The sequence below is a fragment of the Typopeltis vanoorti genome, chromosome 23 (assembly GCF_054136105.1).
Source record: "Typopeltis vanoorti isolate ZY-2024b chromosome 23, IOZ_Tvanoo_1.0, whole genome shotgun sequence".
Classification (NCBI taxonomy): Eukaryota; Metazoa; Arthropoda; class Arachnida; order Uropygi; family Thelyphonidae; genus Typopeltis; species Typopeltis vanoorti.
This window is the reverse complement of record NC_143571.1, coordinates 21392086-21413892: the sequence shown is the minus strand read 5'-3', so window position 1 is coordinate 21413892 and position 21807 is coordinate 21392086. Positions and strand designations below refer to the sequence as shown.

At 34.9% G+C, this 21807-nt stretch overlaps 1 protein-coding gene across 4 annotated transcripts in view; it reads right to left on the bottom strand.

The window, feature by feature from the left end:
• ced-6 (PTB domain-containing adapter protein ced-6) overlaps positions 1-21807 on the bottom strand; it is a 186565-nt gene that overhangs the window by 108641 nt on the left and 56117 nt on the right. Inside the window, exon 1 of one of the 4 annotated variants that reach the window (XM_090412679.1) lies at positions 4615-4748. The exons of 2 other annotated variants lie outside the window; for them this stretch is intronic. The gene's annotated coding sequence lies outside the window, so the exon portion shown is untranslated. Of the gene's footprint in view, positions 1-3265; positions 3405-4614; positions 4749-21807 lie in introns of those variants that run through there. One more of the 4 variants, XM_090412681.1, reaches the window with a different exon arrangement.

Sequence of the window (21807 nt, the reverse complement as noted above, 5' to 3'; positions counted from 1 at the left end):
GCATGGATGCAGACAGACTTCCTAACGTCCTAATCATATACTTTTCCAACTGAAAAAAGGAGACCAAAAATCACCTGGCTGAAATTAATAAAGAACATCTCGGGATGCAGAACATATAAGGAACTTTTCTGAACAGCAAGGAATAGAGGACTGGAAGATCCTGCTCAAGAGAAGACTCAACCCATCTTAGACGGAAGAGAAGAAGAAGACAATCATTTCCTACTCTGCTATTCAGATCACCAACAAGGACCAACTTTAATTTTTCATTGTGTGAGTTGCTTCCTCTAAAGCCTCAAAAAATTCCTCCACTTCTACCTTAGTAGAACCTTCTGTGGGACCATAGGTGCAAATAAGTCTCTCATAGACAGGCTTATACATTGGTTATGCATTACTAAATCACTTAAGGAATTGAACAATGTAGATACGAATATAAATTAAATTACACTTTAATAAGTATTTCCAATATTTCAGCAACATCTTGTTGCCATTTTCAAAAGGAACTTACAAAAAAAGGCACGTGCACGTAGGCAATACAACACAGTAACTGAGAATGAAGAGATGAAGCTATTGTTCTCCTAAAAGTCCTGATGGTGCCCTCTAGCGGGCTAAGTAGGTATTCTCGGCCGCTGGGCTGAAGGTCTGCTGATGTAAGCCTCCCAAATTTGGGGCAGTCGCATATAACCAAATTTGTTGAGGTTTGGCGAGTTTCTTAGGGCTGAGGCTGAGTCCATAAATAGTCTTTCGAATTTGTATTTGCTACGGTGTATTATTACTGTAGCTTTCTTCCACCGTATTCTGTAGCGTGTATCCAGAGCATGGTGTTCAAGACCAGAATGGCTGTACTTGTGAAAACGGATGTAGTCCTTGTGTTCAGAAATTCTGATATTCGCTGTCCTGCCTGTTTGGCCAAAGTAAGACAGTTTACTACAACTGAGGTCCAACCAGGTCCCTTGCACAACAAGTATTACTTTAATCCATCACCATTCCCTACATCCAAGGCACCTTGGAAAAAATTACCAAAATCTTAAAAAAACATGACCTGACCTCCTGTTACAGGCCTTACAGAAAATTGGCATCCCTTATCCGTACCACCAAAGACCAACCACTTCCCCTAGACCTACCTGGTGTATACCAGGTCCCTTGCAGTTGTAAACTGTCTTACTTTGGCCAAACAGGCAGGACAGCGAATATCAGCATTTCTGAACACAAGGACTACATCCGTTTTCACAAGTACAGCCATTCTGGTCTTGCAGACCATGCTCTGGATACATGCCACAGAATACAGTGGAAAAACGCTACAGTAATACATCGTAGAAAATACAAATTCGAAAGACTATTTATGGAATCCGCCTCAGCCCTAAGAAACTCTCCAAACCTCAACAAATTTGGTTGTATGCGACTGGCCCAAATTTGGGAGGCTTACATCAGCAGACCTTCAGCCCAACAGCCAAGAACACCTACTTAGCCCGCTAGAGGGCACCATCAAGACTTTTAGGAGAACAATAGCTTCATCTCTTCATTCTCAGTTACTGTGTTGTATTGCCTACGTGCACGTGCCTTTTTTTGCAAGTTCCTTTTGAAAATGGCAACATGACGTTGCCAAAATATCGGAAATATTTATTAAAGTGTAATTTAATTTATATTCGTATCTACGTTGTTCGATTCCTTAAGTGATTTGTAACAAATAAGTCTCATTGTCCAGTTTCCCGTTCTCATATTTGCCCACATTACTCTACTTGAGACTGCCTGCCATTCAAGATTAGCCTCATATTTAGTGTTAAATACTATGGCTACTCCTTTTCCTTGATTGTCATTGCCTGAATATAACATTTTGTATTTATTGTTCAGAAAGATCTCACCAGTTTTTGCCTTTTTTGTTTCAGTCACCCCTATTATGTCGATCTGGTACTTATCCAATTCCTCAGCTAGCTCCATTTCTTTGCCTTTCAGGCTTCTTATGTTAAGCATACCGATTTTGAACACTGGTGATGTTTTGTTGGGGTACATTTTAGGATATAAAAAAAATTGGTTAAAAATCCTAATTCAGTTTAGGATTAGGAGACATCAAAAGAAATAAATAGATTATAAATAATTACTATAGCATATTACCCATTTAAGAACTCAAAGACAAAACCCAGTTAAAAAATACATGTATATATTTAAGAAGTAATAAGGAATGAAAACTTGGAATATAATGAAAATGTGTAAAACAGTAATGTAAACAGATAAGATAAGACATAAGGAATAAAATTGATAAAAAATTGCAACAGAAAAGAAGAGTATAAAGAATGCAAAGTTTCCAAATACAGGCAACGTGACAGCTACAAAATGAAAAATGGAATACTGATTACAAATATAACAAAAATGTTTGAGAAAATAACTAAGTTTTATCAAGAATTATATACAAATGAATGGGAAAAATGATATTAAAATAAGGAAGATGAAAACAAAAAATGGAAAAGCTGAGAGGAGGGAAATTCTTACATATAAAACTAGTAAAATTATACATGTAATTTTTAAAAGAGAACTCTTAGAGAACAGAATAAAGTACAGATCATCCTTTTGCTAAAGAAATACGAAAAAACAAATATAAGAAATCACATACCTATAAATTTTCTTTCAGTTATTACAAGCTCTAATTTTTTTGTAGAGTTTATAAGAACAAATAAACAAACATTAAATTCCATAAACCAAGAGAACCAACAAATTTCAGAACATGATTCTACTTTTGGTCATTTATAAACCTTAACTCAAATAATAAGGAAAAAAAACAAATAAGTGCACATGTACTCATAAAGAATATCAAGAAAAATTTATCTTAAATAGCATTCAAGATAAATTCTCCTCTTTTTAGTCAGGCTCCTTGACAATGAAGGTGCACATCATACAATGGTGATTTTTCTAAGCTGACAATGAGAGCGCTTTGATTTCTAGGACAGTTTTTTAATGTCTGAAACAGTATGTGAAAATGTTTCCCACAAACCATACATTTGCTAGTTAGATTATCTCCATTCAAGACAAAAACAAAAATAACTTGTGTTTTTATAAATTTCTAACTTGACAATGAGAGTTTTGATTTCCAGGACAGCTTTTTTGTCTGAAATAGTATGTGAAAATTAATAGTTATGGCTATTCTGCCTATTTTCTTAAGGAGTACCCCTTGTATAATGTCACTGTTTTTTTTTACTCAATTTATTTAAGGCATTAATGATATTTTAAGGACATAGATAAACAAAAAATATGGAAGGAATAATTTTAGGCATACCTTTGTAGGATGCTCAAGGTTGTCTTCTTTTGGAGCAGCATCAGGCATATAACGATAAAAAGTTTATATATCAGAACTGCAAAATATGACTGAAAGGAAGGGGAGAGATGAAAATATGGAGATGGAAATATGTGGGAGCAAGAAATGTGGAAAATCAAAGATATGTGAATTAAGAGCCAAATTTCCAAGGAAACTTTTTTTGGGAAAAGGAGGATAGTATATTGAATAAAATAATGATTAGAGGTTGGAGTGATGATTAGGGATGGAAGTAACAGGGTGTGAGAAATTTCGACTAGGTGTCGTCTTTGGAGCTCATGGGCAAAGTGGAGGCTATGTCATGTCACTTAGTGTTTTTGTCTTAGGTTTAATCTGTGTTGCTTTCCATTGGTGGGAATCTTGACCTAATTTTCATGACGTGGAGCTTCCAACTCTCTTCTCCTTTCCCAAAAAAATTTTCTTGGAAACCATCTTGGAAATTCAGCTTTTAATTCACATATCTTTGATTTTCCACATTTCTAGCTCCCAAATATTTCTATCTCCACATTTTCGACCCCCCCCATTCCTTTCAGTCATATTTTGCAGTTCAGATATATAAACTTTTATCGTTATACGCCTGATGCTGCTCCAAAAGAAGAGAACCGCCAGCATCCTACAAGGCATGTCTAAAATTATTCTTTCCATATTTTTCGTTTATCTATGTCCTTAAAACATCATTAATGCCTCGAATAAATTGATTTTAAAAAAGGCAATGGCGTTATACAAGGGTACTCCTTAAGAAAATAGGCAAAATGGCCATAATTATTAATATCAATTTAGAGGAGGGGAAAATTTTCCAGAAATAATATTTATAATAGTATGTGAAAATGTTTCGCACAAACCATGCATATTTTTGCTTGTTACATTATCTCCATTCAAGACAAAAACAAAAATCATCACTGACATACACAAATTCTTAAACAACAAAAATCTTCCACGAAAAATTCTAATTTGATTAATATAATGCTTCTATGTTAATAATAAATGATTGCAATCATTGGTAAACTTCTTTGCACTTGAAAGTACTTCGAAGAGCGAACTTTTAATACATGAAATATCATCGGCTTCAGAAAAAAAATATGTGGAAATGATCTTCAGAAGCATGCTCGGCAGAGGTTGTATTCTATGTTTGTTAAAATTCTGATGGTACTCATCCAAAGTGAAACATCTAATCCCATTGGAAATAAATATTCACGAATGTTGATTTTCCCCCCTCTTTACTAGAAAAAAGTATGGAGAAAAAAATGGCCTAAAAGTTTTTTACGCCATTTTCTGTTTTTAAATTGTTATACTGGCTTCTACTTACTACCTACTTTTATTCTCCATTTCCATGGAATGATAAAGAACATTAGCACTGTACTTATGCTTGTACCCTGACGTTTTCTTTCACTACATCAGTCGCACCGGCACAAGGACAGACACAACCTTCCAAGCCGTATCAAGTAACTCCATTCCCAACAGGAAGTTTGGTACGCGAACATCTAACCACCTGGTGGCAGATCAACAAGGCAGTGGGCGTCTCTAGACAGGCCGCTACAAAAACAGCTTAATGCTAGCAACGATGACGTGCAGGGCCAATCACCCTGCTGGTGCCAGGAAGTGTTAGCTCTTCCACCCCAAAGCCGAATAAAAAGGCAACTGCTTTTCAAAACGCTTTCAACTATATAAATTAAGATGTTCATAAAATGCAAAACAAAACAACAAAAAAAGAGCTCCTATAGCCTATACTAGAGCTAACAAAATTACATATAAATGTCAGGAACACTTTAGTGTTTCTGATGACAAACTTGAAATATTAAAATCAAAGTGCTAAGCTTGAATTGAGTTCGCTAAGCACTTATAACAGTTTCTATAGAAACATGAAAAAAAGTTTCAAGATAGATAAATAATATTAAACTATAAAAAGAATATAATTAATTTTTCATTTTTTTCTCCTTCATCGCTAACCATGAAGTAGATAAAGACGTAGGACATGATGCCGAGGGACACCATAGTCGTTTTGGAGGTTTGCAGTAGAAGGATCCTCGTGAAAGAACTTCTATTGTACGGAATCCCTTTGGAACCTCCTATTATACACAAAAGGGTAATCTCTTTGTTTATGCTAAATACATTTCATGCAGGAGTCATATGAATCAAATTAGATTCATGGAGGATTTTTGTTTCAGAATTTGAAGATTTGTGCGTATGAGTGATCATAAAAGCGAATCCGTTTTATGCAAAATAAAACATTTCACGTACATTATTCTGTAGTTGATAATTATTTATTTCGTTATGCTGCTTTACTTGCATTCGTTGTGTAATTAAGGAATCTGCACCTGTCCTACTAAGCTTTGTTATACTGCAATTTAAATTTTAATAAAATTTAGAATTATACGAGATGTTGAAATTATGTCCAAAAATTATGCAGATTATTCGGCATATTATTCAAATAAACTTCAGTTAAAATAAATCCAAGTTAAAGGAATACAGAAGGGGAGGATGCCATACTCTCATTGCAGTGGAAAGACGAGAAACTCGTGTATGGAACATTTAAGTCTGAGGTACAACATATGCAAAAATAAAAATATATATTTTTGTATTTCACATTTTTATGTTTCTTTTTCAATATATTTTAATTTTTAAACTAATTTTGATTATTTAAACACCTCATGAGGTATTATTTAAACACCTCATGAATAGAAGGTATTGAGAAGAAAAACTTAAGTCACCTCTACTAAGTCAATTATTCAAGTGCAATTATAATAATAATTGCATCACTGATTTTAAATAAAAAATTAAAAACTAAGCGACTTTAATTGTAAGGGACTTGCAATTAGTATTTCTCCAAGGCTACAGTAACGAGCATTTTATTCAGGCACAAAAATTCCTGGTTATGTTGCTGCATATACTATTAACTAAATCAAGTATCTTGGCTGCCCTTCTACTCTTTTTATGGATGGTGCTACAGAACTAGGAAAAACGATACTGCATAATAGTTTATAAGGTTGACGGAAACGAACCTTATAAACTATTAAAGAAACAGTTTATATATATATATATATATATATATATATATATATATATACACACACACACACACACACACACACATGAGGGGGTTTGGAAAGTTCTGATAAACACCTAGAACAAAAATATTCTTTCCATCTAAAAATGTTTTCATAATTTTTTCACACGGAAAAAAGAACTATATTTGGAATTGTCAATTACAAAGATTCAAAATAATCTCCATCCAACTCGACACAACGTTTACATCTGTCGTACAGGTGTTCGAAGGTACAGTGGAAGTCCTGAACGTGAACGTTGAAGCGCTACTCTTTCAAGACACTTCATATCTTTGGGAAAAGGAAAAAGTCTGTGGGAGCGCAATCTCGCGAATGGGGTGGGGTGGGGGTGTTCGATCTCACAGATCGACTTCGAAGCCAGAAACCGCTTCACAGGCAGCGCACAGTGCGCGGGCGCACTGAAACAGAGACCAATTGTTGTTGTGGAACAGATTTTTTCCCCTGACACATCGCATGCAACGACAGACGTTGCATTACTCCTAAATAATACTGACCGTTCACTGCAATGCCCTGAAGAACAAATTCGTGGTGGATAATTCCAACAGCGTCGAAAAAAACAAACAATAACCATTGTCTTGATACACGATTTTTGCAACTTGACATTCTTCTGCCGGGAAGAAGACGTTCCACGCCATTCCATGCTCTGGCGTTTCGTTTCCGAATCGAACTGAAAACATTAACTTTCATCACCGGTGACAATTCTTTGCAACACATGACGATCTTGATCAACTGCATAGATGAAATTTCAACAACATGCAACCTGGTGCTCTCTCTGTTCATGTGTCAACGTATGCGGCACAAACCGTGAACAAATCTTCCTCTTATGCAAATCTCTTTCTAAGATTAATCTGGCATGTAGCTGTACAGCAAGTAGCCTAGTGGTTATTCGTTTGTCATAGGCAAAACTTTCGCTAGCTTTCACCATATTTTCATTAGTCCGTGCAGAAACTGGGCCCACATCATGGTTCATCCTGCAGGGACTCCCTTCCCTCTTTAAACGTTGAAAATCAGCGGAAGCCCTGTGCACGGCTCGGAGGTCATCGCCACAAACTTTTTTAGGTCTTGGTACACTTCTGTAGCAGTTTTTCCTAATTTACATTAAAATTTTATCATAGTTCTTTGCTCCATGACGCAACTTCTGACACGCTCCACTCACATACTCTTACTTCAATGTTTGCCGCACGTAAACTGATGCGTCACCTGACTCGAAAGTTGCACCTGAGATTACAATACACTCTAGCGGTCAGAACTATAAAGACGTTTGTTACTTTTATTCAAAGGGCTCTCCTGTAAAAAAATCAATCTTATTACTTAACGGACACATTTTGTGTGTGTGTGTGTGTGTGTGTGTGTGTGTGTGTGTGTGTGTGTGTGTGTGTGTGTGTGTGTGTGTGTGTGTGTGTGTGTGTGTGGTGTATATGATATATATCCAATTCTCGTCCGTCTCCAAGACTGGTTGAGTTCCCTAATTAAGGGTTTTAGGCAGTTAATGTACTCAGCTTGCCACTCCTCTGCGGCATCCCTAAAGAGAGAGTATTTTATGACTACAGATCTGTGTGTTTATGCGACCGGTTTGCCTGTTTTGAGGCATGAAAAAAAAACCCGAGTTTCTATAGGAAACCCTTCACTATCACATGAGACAGATTAACTCACTTTACATTGAAAAGTCCTCATAACAATTCTCCGCATCATAGACAGGATTTGACCTCAGGGCTCCGTCGAAACCAACTGAACTACGGTGGATATATATATATATATATATATATATATATATATATACATATATACATGATTTGCACGGAATAACTTCAGTTCATCGTAAGTTATTGAGAAAAAAAATAATGAGTCGCTTTTTTGCAGATTCATTATTCAAATATAGTTATGTCATTGTAATACCTACATCATAATTAAAAGATTATTCGATCAACTGGATTCATTCTGTTTCTCGTTAAAAGGCGAAAGTTCCCATTAAGCAATATGCACTGGAAATATAATCAGAATAGCAGGAAACAGTATTGGCATATCGCTCACCATTGAATGATATGGTCCATAGCACAGAAACATCAAGTGACAAAAGATTTCGAGTTATATCTAACGCTATCATCATTATTATAACAGAATCCCTCCCCACCAACACACACACACACACACACACACACACACACACACACACACACACACACACACACACACACACACACACACACACACACACCTGTTGAAATCAGCTGTTTAGTTGTTTGCACGAAATAATCTTCTAAAAGCTATAGTCACTAAACATGGTATGATTTCATAAGGGTAATAAGGGGAATTTTTTTATCCTAATATACTGTATATATATATCAGATTTTACATGACATTTTGTGATGACTTTAAACACATTCTGTGTGTATGTTGCGCTCTTCGAAAGCTAAGCAGTATTTTAAACATTACGTTCAATTTTATATATAATTTCAAATTCACTCAAAACCAACGATATGATGGTAGCACTGTCTTGTCATATTACACTCAGTCATTTCCAATACATGAAGTAAGAAATCATCAGTTAATCAATTTATTATGAATTCCAAATTAAATAATAAAATTTTAAAAAACTGAAAGTGCAATCTAAGAGCTGAGGTCATCCAGGTTAAAAAAAAAGGCATAAAAATGGATAACTAAATGCATGCATCTAGTATATATACAAATATACTGAGAAATTAAACGTATTTTATAGGAAAATTAAATAAAAAGCGTACTACACAAAGCTGCTAATTTAGCTATAGAATACTAAAGAAGCTAAAGAATACTATTTACATTTTGTCTGATTAAATTTTGCTCATTTCTGTAGAAGTAGTCTTAAATATTTGATTAAAGACATATTTACGAGGATTAATTTCATTTCTTATTGACGAAATTATAGAATTTATTGACAGCTTCTCTTTGTAGCACTATTGGGAAAACGCCAGAACAACGCGCTTTCGATTGGAAAAGACTTGATGTTAATTCTTATAATAACTAGAAGGATCACCTTTTTCAATTGAAGGTGAGTTAGCAACTTTCATACGAAGGCATCTGTTTTTTTTTTTTCTCTCTCTCTCTCCTGAAACTCAATTTTTTTTCGCCCCCCGAATACTCGTACTTTCAAATCGGACAGAGAATACATACAATAACAGATAAAACTACAATTAGTGAACAATGGTTGGACTAGTATGTGGATGGTGGATTATATAATATGTAAATAGTGTGGAGTGCCCTTTCCTGATGAGTCCTTGAGTCCTAATAATAATGATAAAGGCAGATTATTAAATACTTTAAGCGACAAATGAGCATAATGTTTATGTATTGTTTCTTTAAGTGATGTGGGTAATTATTATTATTATTATTATTATTATTATTATTATTACATAACACCTCCAGGGAGTCCAAGGACTCACCGAGGGAGGGCACCTGTTCTACAACTCTGTAATACATGCTTTTTGCTTCGTTGTTTACTGAAGTAAACGTTTTGTTCATTATTTGCATATTCATTATTTTCGCTGCTACCTACTGCGCTACTGAAACGTTTTAGTGCTGGGCTTGAATCTCTGATAAGCTGGTTATAATTTTTTGGAAATGCATACGAAGGAAGTAGTTGTTCCAGAGAACAGAAACTGAGGGAAGAGAAAGTAGTCTTCATAGTGAGTAGTAGTATCGCGAACTGTGGAGGTAGCTTATTGGATATACATATTTTAATAGGCTTCATAATTGGATAGATCAAATCTTTTTTTTTTTTTTTTGCAATACCTGAATTCAAAATCCATGAAGGAAGAGAAGCTAAGCGATGCTAGTGGTCCTTTTTTTAACCAGTGAAAATCTGATTATTAACTCACAAATAGTTTCTGAAAAACACGCGACTGATGGAATACTCATAGTGTCTTATCTGCATTAATAGAAAACAACTAATAGAAGTAAGGCATACAGAAGAAACTAAACGAGACAGGAAATGGTTTGAGTTATTGAGGAGGGAGGAGATGTGACTGTTGCCACACGTCTGCTAATAATTGATGGACTCTCTCTCTCTCTCTCTCTCTCTCTCTCTCTCTCTCTCTCTCCCTTTTCAATAATGTATATTTAAAATCCACTATAACAGCATAAAAGCAAATAAAAAGTTTCATAATAAAAAAAATAATAAAAATAAAAAGTTGAATCCAGGGCCGTTCTGTGGGTTTGCGCCGCCTGGGTGCAAAATTTTTGTGCCCCCTTCCATTAAAAATTAAAAGATCCCGAAGTACAATAACACGTTACGAATCATTTTACTATACTGCACATTAAGAGGAATATATATTCAAATAAAGAAAAGCACAAATAGTAAAAAAAACTTATTTTTATTCATTTCCTACTGAGATGTTCTTCTGGCTTTCATTACAGAAAATTCTTTATGATATCTTCTAAGTCTAAATTGCCACATATTTCATTTTTTTCTATACCTAATATGGATAAATTTTTTAATCTTTCTTGTAACATACTCGATCGTAAGTGATTTTTTTTATTAATTTTAATTTTGAAAAGGATCTTTCTTCAGAAGCAACTGGAGAAAGCGTAAATTTCTCACATTCGAAGGTGACAAATATGTACAAACATTTCAGTATATTATTTATTCTCTATTTTTTATGAACATGTTCGATTATACCCCCACTAAATTGTGTCGCCAGGGTTCATTGCACCATTTGCAGCCCGGTACAGGACGGGCCTGGTTGAATCCTCTTAGGTTCTTTATTTCAATAAAAAAAAAAGTTTAAAATTAAAATTTACATGATTTTGTGGCAGCAAATAAACTTATTCCTTCTTCCCTCCATCGACTCAAATTAGCATTGCAGGAGGTTTTCAGAGCCTTTTTGAGTCTTGATCTTTAAATATTTTTGCATGTACATATTCTAATAGAGGCTTGATAATTGGATACATCAAATCTTTCTTTGCAATTACTGCATTCAAAATCCATGAAGGAAACGACGCTAAAGGTGGTGATTTTTTTTTTTTTAATCAGTGAAAATCCTATTATAAACTCACAAATGGTTTCTGAAAAACACGCGACTGATGGAATCCTGATGGGTTTTTTTTCTTCAAGTCAACTTACTTCATCAAGTGATCTTTCTATTTGTTCAGTACGCTGTTCGACAAAATTCACAAAACACTTGGAAACGGTGGTGTAACTTGCTGTTTGCGATGAAGCAAGACAAAATGTAATATGGTGGTGGTGGTGTACTACAGAATAAAAATGAAATGCCACAGAGAGAAATGTCGGAAAGGTAGGTATAAGTGACATTACATAGGAGTATATAAGAATTATCAAAAGGATAACATGACAGAATTCGACACAATATACTCAAAAATATGGTCACATGAAATCACAATGGCGTATTGCCCCTCCCCCTCTAACAACTAAACAGGCCAACAGCGGTGGACCACGCTCGATATAAGAGTCTGTGACAAAAAAATCCCATTCTTCCACCAGAACAGACTTAGTGACCGAGATATTGGCAGTCGACGTGCAATGCGAGCTCAAGAGCATCTTACACACCTTCAATAGGATTTACGTCTGGTGATCGTGCTAGCCACGGCAGTCGTTGGATATCTTCAGTTTCAAGATACTTCTTCACCACTTGAACTCTGGGAAGTGACATTGTCATGCATAAAAAGAAAAATCCAGGCAAACCGCAATTCCTACAAAGTCGCAAATAGATTGCTCGAGGATATGTTCTCGGTGTCTCTACTCAGTTACAGTGTCCCTATCAAAAGCATGAAGAGAAGTGTGGCGTTGATCATTATTTCGCCTCGCACGAGAACACTTCCTCCACTGTAATTGTTCGTTTCTCTGATGTTGGAGGGATGGTATAGAATTCCTTGTTCTCTCCGGACCAAACAACGTCTAGCATTTATAAGCCAAAACAGAGAATAGAATTGAGCCCTATTTCACAGGGCAACAAGTTACGTGTTCATGGCATAGGTTTCGACAAGCTCTGTGGCGGTTTGTCTATGCAAGGAAGCCAGAGGTTACAAACCACTGGCTTCCTCGAGTAGAGTCCCCTTGAATTGAGCCTTCTTAACACAGTCCGGATGGAAATGTTTACACCTGTGGTCGGTCGCGGCAACCTCTATGGAAGTTGATGACAGGGCATTGTAGGGTTCTGTCTTGCTGTTAGAGCCAATGCCGAGATTTGTTCTGATTGATGTAGCCCTAGCATAACTTTGTCTAGATCCTCTTGTAATGGTCTCACCCTTCTGAAACTGTGTTCATAGTGCTGAGACGACACTTTGTAATATATTAAGACATGCTATCTTCGCCTGCAACTGCCTGGCTTCAATTCGCCTACGAGTGATGTGGTCGCAACCCGTTTTTTTTTTTTTTTTTTTTTTAATAGATAGGAGTAATTTGTATTGTCTGCGGACTTGTTGCGTAGTAGATCAATTTCAATTGGATACTCAGAACTGCATGCCAGAACGCGTATTATATAAATATTCGCCGTTGGAGATACTGTTAAAAATAAAATATTCATGTAAACATTTTGTTCTGTTAATTTTGTTGAGCAGTATACACTGCTTGAAAGAAGTCAACGGACACTATTATGGACATGGTGCATCGTGCCGTGTAACAAGTCACGTGTTTGTAGCCGGTATACATTGGAGGAATATGATGCTCCCAAGTAAGTGCAAACTTACTTGGGAGCATCATGTGTCCTGGTGAAATGGCTGCAAGAAGGAAACTGACGAAGTTTGAAAAAAGCGTTGTGATAGGATGCAGGCCTATCTGTTCGGCAAATTGTTGACAAATTGGGACACCCAGATCAACAATCAGTGATACCATACTGAGATGGAAGCGCACGGAATCAACTGTAAGCATCATCCACAGTGGACGACTCACCACACTCACCGAACGTGATCGTAAGGTGTTACGAAGAATAATATGTAAAACTGCCATTCGTCGGCCGATACGTTGATTACGGAGTTCCGGACATCGACTGGAACACGATTCTGCAAACAAACATTCAGAACCGAGTCTCATAACATGGGTTTCTGTGGTAGGACCGCAACATGAAAGTCCCACATTACCCGAACTAGCATGCAGCGTCGTCTTCAATGGCGCAAAGAGCTTGTACAGTCGGAGGAGGAAGTACACTTGGAAGACTTAAAGATAAATTGTCATTTTAATTTTTTAATAAAATCGAGAATATAATGACTACCAGTTTACACGAAGACCAAAATCCTTTTTCGAATGGGATGGGTCAATAATGCAAGCAGTCGTCGCAAGCGAATTTAACCGTTTCCTCATGATACCAACCAAGCCCAGTGAATGGAATATCGCAATTCATCTTCTGACAACAATAATCGACTTGCTTTTCTTGCTTGTTTGTTAAGTAACTCGTAACTAACATATCTTAATATTGTCAACTTGCCTTTAGCGTTCAACGAACGAGAATCCAAAACTGAGTTTTAGGTTGTTGTTGTTGTTGTTGTTGTTGTTGTTGTTGTTGTTTTTAAATAGTTATAGTTTAAATTCATACAGGGGCGCGCCGGCCATATGTGCAATGTGTGAGACGCACACAGGCGCCAGGATAGTAAAGGCGCCAAAGAGGAGGAAATACTTTTTAAAAAAAACGTTTTTTTTAAGTGATTTTTTTTTATTGGAGGGGGATAGGGGCGCCAACTAAAGTTTTACACACAGGCGCCGGACACTACTGGCGTGCTACTGGGTATAGGGGCGCCAACTAAAGTTTTGCAGACAGGTGCCGGACACTACTGGCACGCCTCTGAATTCATAGTGAGTTGAGCTACCGCATACCTCCATGATAGTTTGTCTATTTGTTTTCTCCAGTAAATTATCCACCATATACCCCCGTTACTCTCAATATCGTTAGCAACGAACATTTTTAAATAGGCAAATTTATATGGAACTAGTTTACCCAGTGAGAAAAATTTCTTCTCAGAGTCGAAATCAAAGAGCTTTTAGGAAATATAATAAAAATACAGTCAGACGTCGCTGCATGCTTACGTGAAACAAAAAACTTTCTGATGACGCACGTTTTCTGTTTATAGTTATGGATGTATCATTGGCGGCTCATGACTTGAAATCGTGGGGGTGTTGCAACTTTCGAAATATACATACACACTGTAAGTACAGTGTATATGTGTTTGGATAATATATCCAAATTATGGTAAAAATTAAAAAAAATTAAACATGAAAAAATATTGTTTATTATCGATCAAATTATACAGTTTAGTATAATTCAAAATTACTTAAAAATTACTATAACAAATGTTATGTCTTTAATTGTAATGTCCAAATATTTAAAGAGACGGAGTAAACACGATAAGCACTACGAACACTCTACTATTGGCGCAAACTGCATATAAACAACAGTGGAACTGCGCGACAGACAGTGCCGCCTTATGCTAATAGCTCGCCTCTCACTATGACGTACATATGCTTGCGTGCGTAGCAATATGACACTGTGGAAAACACAGTGCCGCTAGTGTCCTTCGCCCTCCTAAGTGCTACAAGATGGGTTTTTATTCTTTTTTTTACAAAATAAGATAATTGTATAGGATTGTTGATGATAAAATTAAATATTACAAGCAAATATAAATAAATTAATAAATATATTTATATATCGAGAAAAATTGGGGGTGCTGCAGTTCCGCAGTGCCTGTGCACGAGTCGCCCCAGGGACGTATACAAGCATAATGGCCCAATAACCTTACTTTACTAGAAAAACTTCTAAAGTAGAAGTTTCTCTAGTAAAGAAATCAAATTATGATGCTGAGTACTTTTCTAGGCATCAAAACAGTAGGAAGAAATCACGTTAGCTATTGATATATAACTTTTTACTCTTTTCCTTGATTTCCACTTAAATGGTATCCTTGAAGGTTAGAGTCATGTGATTAAACAATGAGACATATATTTACGTGTATGCCTTTAGAGAGTACGACGAATTCCAGCATGTACTTTTAAAAATCTGTATGGAATTTAAATTTCGATCATTTTCATAGCAAGTGGGACGAATAATATCATTGCAGCTCTACTACTAGATGATATAATTTCAAACTATTCCACGTACAAGTAATAATCCTGCAAAATAAATAAATAGAAAAGGAAAGGAAATCAAATCGACGGGTATTATGTTATTTAAACGTCCGAAATGACAGTAGTGAGTGATGAAATGCACGATGCTTCGGTACGTGCACGTATTTGAATAACGGGTGATAAGGGTTTCGTGAGTACATTCTATCATGTTCGCACTTCACACATGACAGCATCGCGTTTCACTCTAAACTGTCCAACCAATTTTTATTAGCGTGAAGGTAGACGGCGGCTTCTTGATCATAGAAGAATGCTTTCGTCACTTGGCACACGACAGTGTCTACAATTTTACATTGTTAAATCTATTTCTGCAAAAAAAGTTAGTTTAAGATATCTTTCTTTTTATATTTTGCAGAATAATATTTCGTTTCAAAATTCTCTAAGATAGCAAAGTTTTTCACATAAATAGGATGGAAAGAAAGATACTCTAATACGATACATTTAAAACTAGTGTACATACGATATCGCGTAAACGAAAAACAGAGTACATTATAGTACGTATACAGAGTATCGTTACAGCACCATTCTTAGTGTATTAACCCTCGTGAAACGGGCTGACGGACAGAATGAAACATGCCGTTAATAGCTATTTATTTCTGGTTGTTCCTGTAATTCTAATCTAACTTAAACAACACATTCGACAAAAACATTTCTTTTCTGCTTTTAATTTTTGCATATTTCTGAATTCTTGACAGCAGTTGCATTTTTCCTATAGTAGGAGCAGGACGAACAAAAACAACAAATAAAAATAAATAAAATAAAATACAAATGAATTAATTCATCCATTAATTAAAATAATAATATTAAGAAATTGTTATCATCGGTTCCATCTTGCTTATTTTTCGATTCGGGGTCCAAAGCAGATGAATATAAGAAAAAGCAAATGAATGTAATCTTCCCGCATATTTAGTGTTCGTAGATTTTGTAAATCTACGAACACTAAATATTCTCTACATCAGTCAGAAATAATAATCAGTTTAAAGCAACAATTCATCCCAACAAAGTATATCATATTATTAAAAACTGCATATCAAAACTCAACAGCCAGTGTAAAGCTAGAACATCAGGGAAAGGAATTTGGTATTTGGAGATGAGCGAAGCAAGGAGATCCTGTATCGCCAAAATTGTTTCCTGCTTCATTAGAAGGACGTCTCTTGGGAAAACTATGGAATTAGCATGAATGGGAAAAATCTCATTCCTTACGTTTTATAGATGACATTGTTCTTTTAGTAAAAAATAAAGAAGTCCAGGAAATGCTAAATGACCTTGATAGAGAAAGAATGAAAGAAAACAAAAAGTTTAAAGATTAATCTAACTAAACTGATGACAAATTCGGATCATACCGAACTAGAATTAACAGATAATCGTACTGAAATTGTGAAGGAGTATATTTACCTTGGTCAATTAGTTAGTTTTAAGGGAAAACAAGATAAAGAAATAAGTGGAAGAATCACATAAAACAAACAAACAAAGCACTTGGACTGTATAAAGATTACCTGTTAGGAGATTTAGCTATATGACTGAAAAGAAAGCTCTTTAATCTATGCATTTATCCCGTGTTTACTATGGAAGTGAGACATGGGCAACAACTGAAAAACAGGAAGACAAGTTGCGTGTGGTCCAAAGAGCCTTGGAGAGAAGAATGCTCCACATAACAAAAAGGGACAGAATAATAATAATAATAAAATACCAGAATTAGAATTACTGGGGTATTGTGAAGTGTTGTAAAGCATGTAAATGGAGATGGGTTGGTCATATTAGTAGGCTGCCAGACGGCCGGACAAAATTAAGCAGTGAGCGGATACCAAAAGAAGGAAAAGTCGCTAAACAATAAGATAGCGAGATGATCTACAAAGGTTGATATGAGATGGTGGCCATTTGGCTAAAGAGAAAGAACTCGAAAGTTAAAGGGGGAGACCTATATAAAGCAGTAGATGGAAAGAGGCTAAAGAAGAAGAAGATAGATGAACTAAGGATTTTTTATATTTTTATTAATTTATACATTTTTTCTTATTTTTTAATCCATTTTTACATAGTTCGGAAATCTTACTCTACAGATCAAAACATGGAACTTTTCTTAATCCACTTCAGACCTTCAATAAGAGGTAAGGTGTTCTCACACTGGGGTGTGAAATTCATCTCCCACCTAGACAATCACAAATATCCATGCCTACAACGGAATTCGAATCCATAGTCTATTGGGTTAAGAGTGGATACGATAACAATTCAGTCAACTAGGGTGGCTTAGATTGCAAGGAACACTCACTGTTGATGGCTATATGGAAACTGCATAGAAAAGAAGATTGGTATCACTCATATTCGAAAATTGACGCATTTGGAAATAGTATTTCATGATGCTGGCAGTGATTACTATTAAAATTAAGATTATTTTCTTTTCCACTAACCTTCTATTCATTCCTTCTAGGTAAAAGAAAACCCGCAGAGACAAAATAGTAGGAATGATACGATAACGAGGCTTTTTGACATTGCTACGCAAAACTTGTATTTGACTAGAGCCATAGGAAAGACTGAAAATATGAAAGAAATCATATTCTAACCAAAATAAGTACTGAATTAATTCGCAACTAGCAATAGTATTCAATAAAATATCTGGATGAGTTCTTCCTATTTTAGACGAAAACAAAATCATAAACTCGAATTCATTTTAGAAAACAAAACAGAACAATAAAATCACAAACAGAAATGGTAGTGGTCTATCTAGTATTTTGAGGCAGCTATGTTAACACGTTTCTATCTGTTCACGTCAGTCAACTTTTGTATTCGCTATTCGTCGCTATGATTTCAAATTTGTCCAGCATTCATTTCTCAATCAGTTCTCAATTAAAATTCACCAGCAAAATTGACAATTAAAATTCACCAGCACAGTCCCTCTAAAGTATTAGTCGTCACAATCCGTATTTGCCAGAAAATACATTTAATAATGCTATCGTATGTATTTATCTGTAGGAAATGTTTGGATAAAAAATGACAATAGCACTTTTAATTTTTATACATAGCACAATAATTTATTGTTATTATTGCCATCATCATCATCATTATCAGTGCTTTTTGTTCAAGTACGCAACGACGTAATGACACCTTTATTAACAGTGACACGTGACTAGGATGCGGTATGGTGTTCATTTTCAACTTTTCCTGCTAGCAAAGAATGTGTACCTGCGCCCATTGTTTTACAAAAAAATAAAAACAAAAAAGCGCTCATTATTATTATTATTATTAGAGCACTTCCATGGAGTGTCAGGGCTCCTCGTAGGAGGCCACATTGTCCTACTCTATATCATAAATGTAATTCTATCTCTGTTAAATGCGTGTTCTCTAAGTCTGTTTTTTTTTTTTTTTGTGGAATTTTTTTTTTTTATATTTGTGTTATATCGTATATATACAGATATGTTTTTAAGTAAAAAATCTTGCATTACACACACACACACACACAATGCTCAACATTTCATTTCTCACAATTGAAGAGCAAACTAAAAAAAAAGAAAATTTTTCTTTTATTATAATTAAAGTTTTTTTTTTTTATTTGTTGATTTCCCCATTCTCTCTATTTCTTTCGTCATCATTTCTGCAATTATATTTTCTTTCATTGCGACGTTTGCTCATTTCACAGACATTTGCCTATCTCTTTTACTTTTCTGATCAAGTTTATCCTTGACCTTTTGTCAGAATACAGCCCATACGGCGTAATTATGTTGTTAGCGTCTTAAAATTCATTAACAGCAGCGAAAGTATGTGTCCGGGAAAAATGTGACAGCCACAATTCACGAAAGAAGAAATATTTCGGAGAGAAATTTGTAAAAACAGACGATTTGTAGTGCTTGAAAGCGCCACTAAACATGCTTATTATCACAGTTTGTAACCTACTTGTGCATCGGTAATAACTCTACTCACATCCTTTAACCTGTATGATGAAAATGACTTTTGATGCTCATCCTTGGTGGTCTTCCTGTATGAGTCCCGCAGTTTGAGAAATTATCATCAACTGAACGGAAACAATTAATTAGTCTTGGATATCTTTCATCTTCATTCCACACTAGCTTCATTAAGTTTCAGGGCCCGCCTTAAACCGATTGGGCCTAATCAGGTGTTCCGAAGCAAAAAAATTAAAAATTAATAAAATATTGAATAAGATATATATATATATATATATATATATATAGATCCCATTCTATTTGTCACTCTACGTACAGATCTAATAGCCTGTTACAACTAAGTAACCTCACTTTTTTTTTAAAACCTACTATACGGACGGATATAAACTGAGTTCTCTAGTCGATCTGTCTAATTGAGGGGGGGGGATTATCCCATTTTTACACCTTACATCTCCGTATGAGATCAGTTACTATATCTTAAAGATTCATTTCATCTAATAAGAAATATGTAGTTAATTTAGGCTTCAATGTAATGTTCGCATTGTAATAACGCTGCTAAAATTTAAAAGCATGCAGTGTAGCTCCATCATCTTCCTGTAATATAAGTTTGAATAAAAAATAATATATATATATATATATTCCCCACATGTAGCGCCCAATTATGGGATTAAATCACCATACATTGTGATAAAGAAAAATGAAAACAATAAGATTTATTCGTATCTGTGCGCCACGTTTCCTTATTAATTAAAATCGTCAAGATAGAAACTCCAGAAAGCCAATTATAATACGAATCAACAAATAAATATTCACTTGGTTTATTCACCTGACTTCATTATGTATTTACCTTTGGTGTATCTACCAAAGTAATGTTCCGATTTACTGTAAATATGACAATATATAGATAACTTATGTTATCCAATAGCAAATTTAACTGTGCTTTCAGTATCATAACTATGATTTCAGTATCTCGATTTTAAAATAAAATTGAACGTGAAAAACATAAAACATGGCATATTTTTATATTACAAATGCATAATGTAAACACGAAGAGAAAAAATAAAATAATAAATTTAAGATTTACTTGAAATGGACTCTTTTTTTTTTTTAGAACAAACAGACAAAAAAAGTGATAACATTTCAAACTTTTGATATTTTTCTAACATTTACATAAATGTTAAGAGATACTTTACTTATTACAAGTATTTCAAAATCACATAATGCACATAAACCAAACTTAGGAGTAACGGAGATTTCCGAAGAGTAAGTTGCATGTAAATCCTAAAACTGATGTAAATCTGTATATCAAAAGCTAAATGGAAATGTAGCTGCCCAAGAAGCCAACCCGCTTCAAGAAGCCAACGAAAGCTAATGGATCAAATAAGTTAAATTTATAGATTAATAAAAATTTAATACCGATAAAAGAATACAGAATACCGATAAAAATACCTATATATCATTGAAAGGATGGTCGCCAAAGTTTGCTGACTGTTCTTCCTTTTAAGAATATTCATATATATATTTTTTTTTGTTCAGTGTTCCCTTTCAAACTAAATACGAATCTATAAATCTAACTTATTTGATCGATCAGCCTTTCGGGTTAGCTGAATTAGGGTAGCTGTATTTCCACTAAATTCTGTTATATAAATGCAGAGTTTCATTTTTTTTTCTTTTTTGAACTAATATTCGGATTTCGTGCATTGTTAGGTTGAGGATAAAAATTAAAATTAATGAACACTAAATCAGATAAATAGCAAACTGTTTATAAGGAACCGGGATTAAACAACAAAAAAAAGAAGAAAAAAATTCAAGTTGAAAATAATATACAGGGATAATAAAAAAAAAGTTTGAGATCCATTGCCGATAGATATTCTGGCTTGTTGTTCCTAGAGCAATGTAGTACTAAATACAATATATTTTAGGGGAATTACACACACACACACACACACACGCACGCACGCATATATATACACAATATACACACACAGGGGCGGCTCATGCATAGGCACTGCGGAACTGCAGCACCTCTAATTTTTCTTGATATATAAATATATTTATTAATTTATTTATATTTGCTTATAATATTTAATTTTATCATCAACAATCCTATACAATTCTCTTATTTTGTATAAAAATAATAAAATCCATCTTGTAACACTTAGGAGGGCGAAGGACGCTAGCAGCACTGTTTTTACCACAGTGCCATATTGCTAGTATTTGCTACGCGCGCAAGCATATGCACGTCATAGTGAGATGCGAGCTATTAGCGTAATGCGGCACTGTCGCAGTTCCACTGTTGTTTATATTATTATTATTATTATTATCAACATCCTACCTCCATGGAGTCAGAGACTCATCGTGGGAGGTACTCACTATTGCATACAATGCTTATCCAACCTCGTCTTAAAATAATTCAATGTGTCCACATTCACAACACACTCAGGCAATGCATTC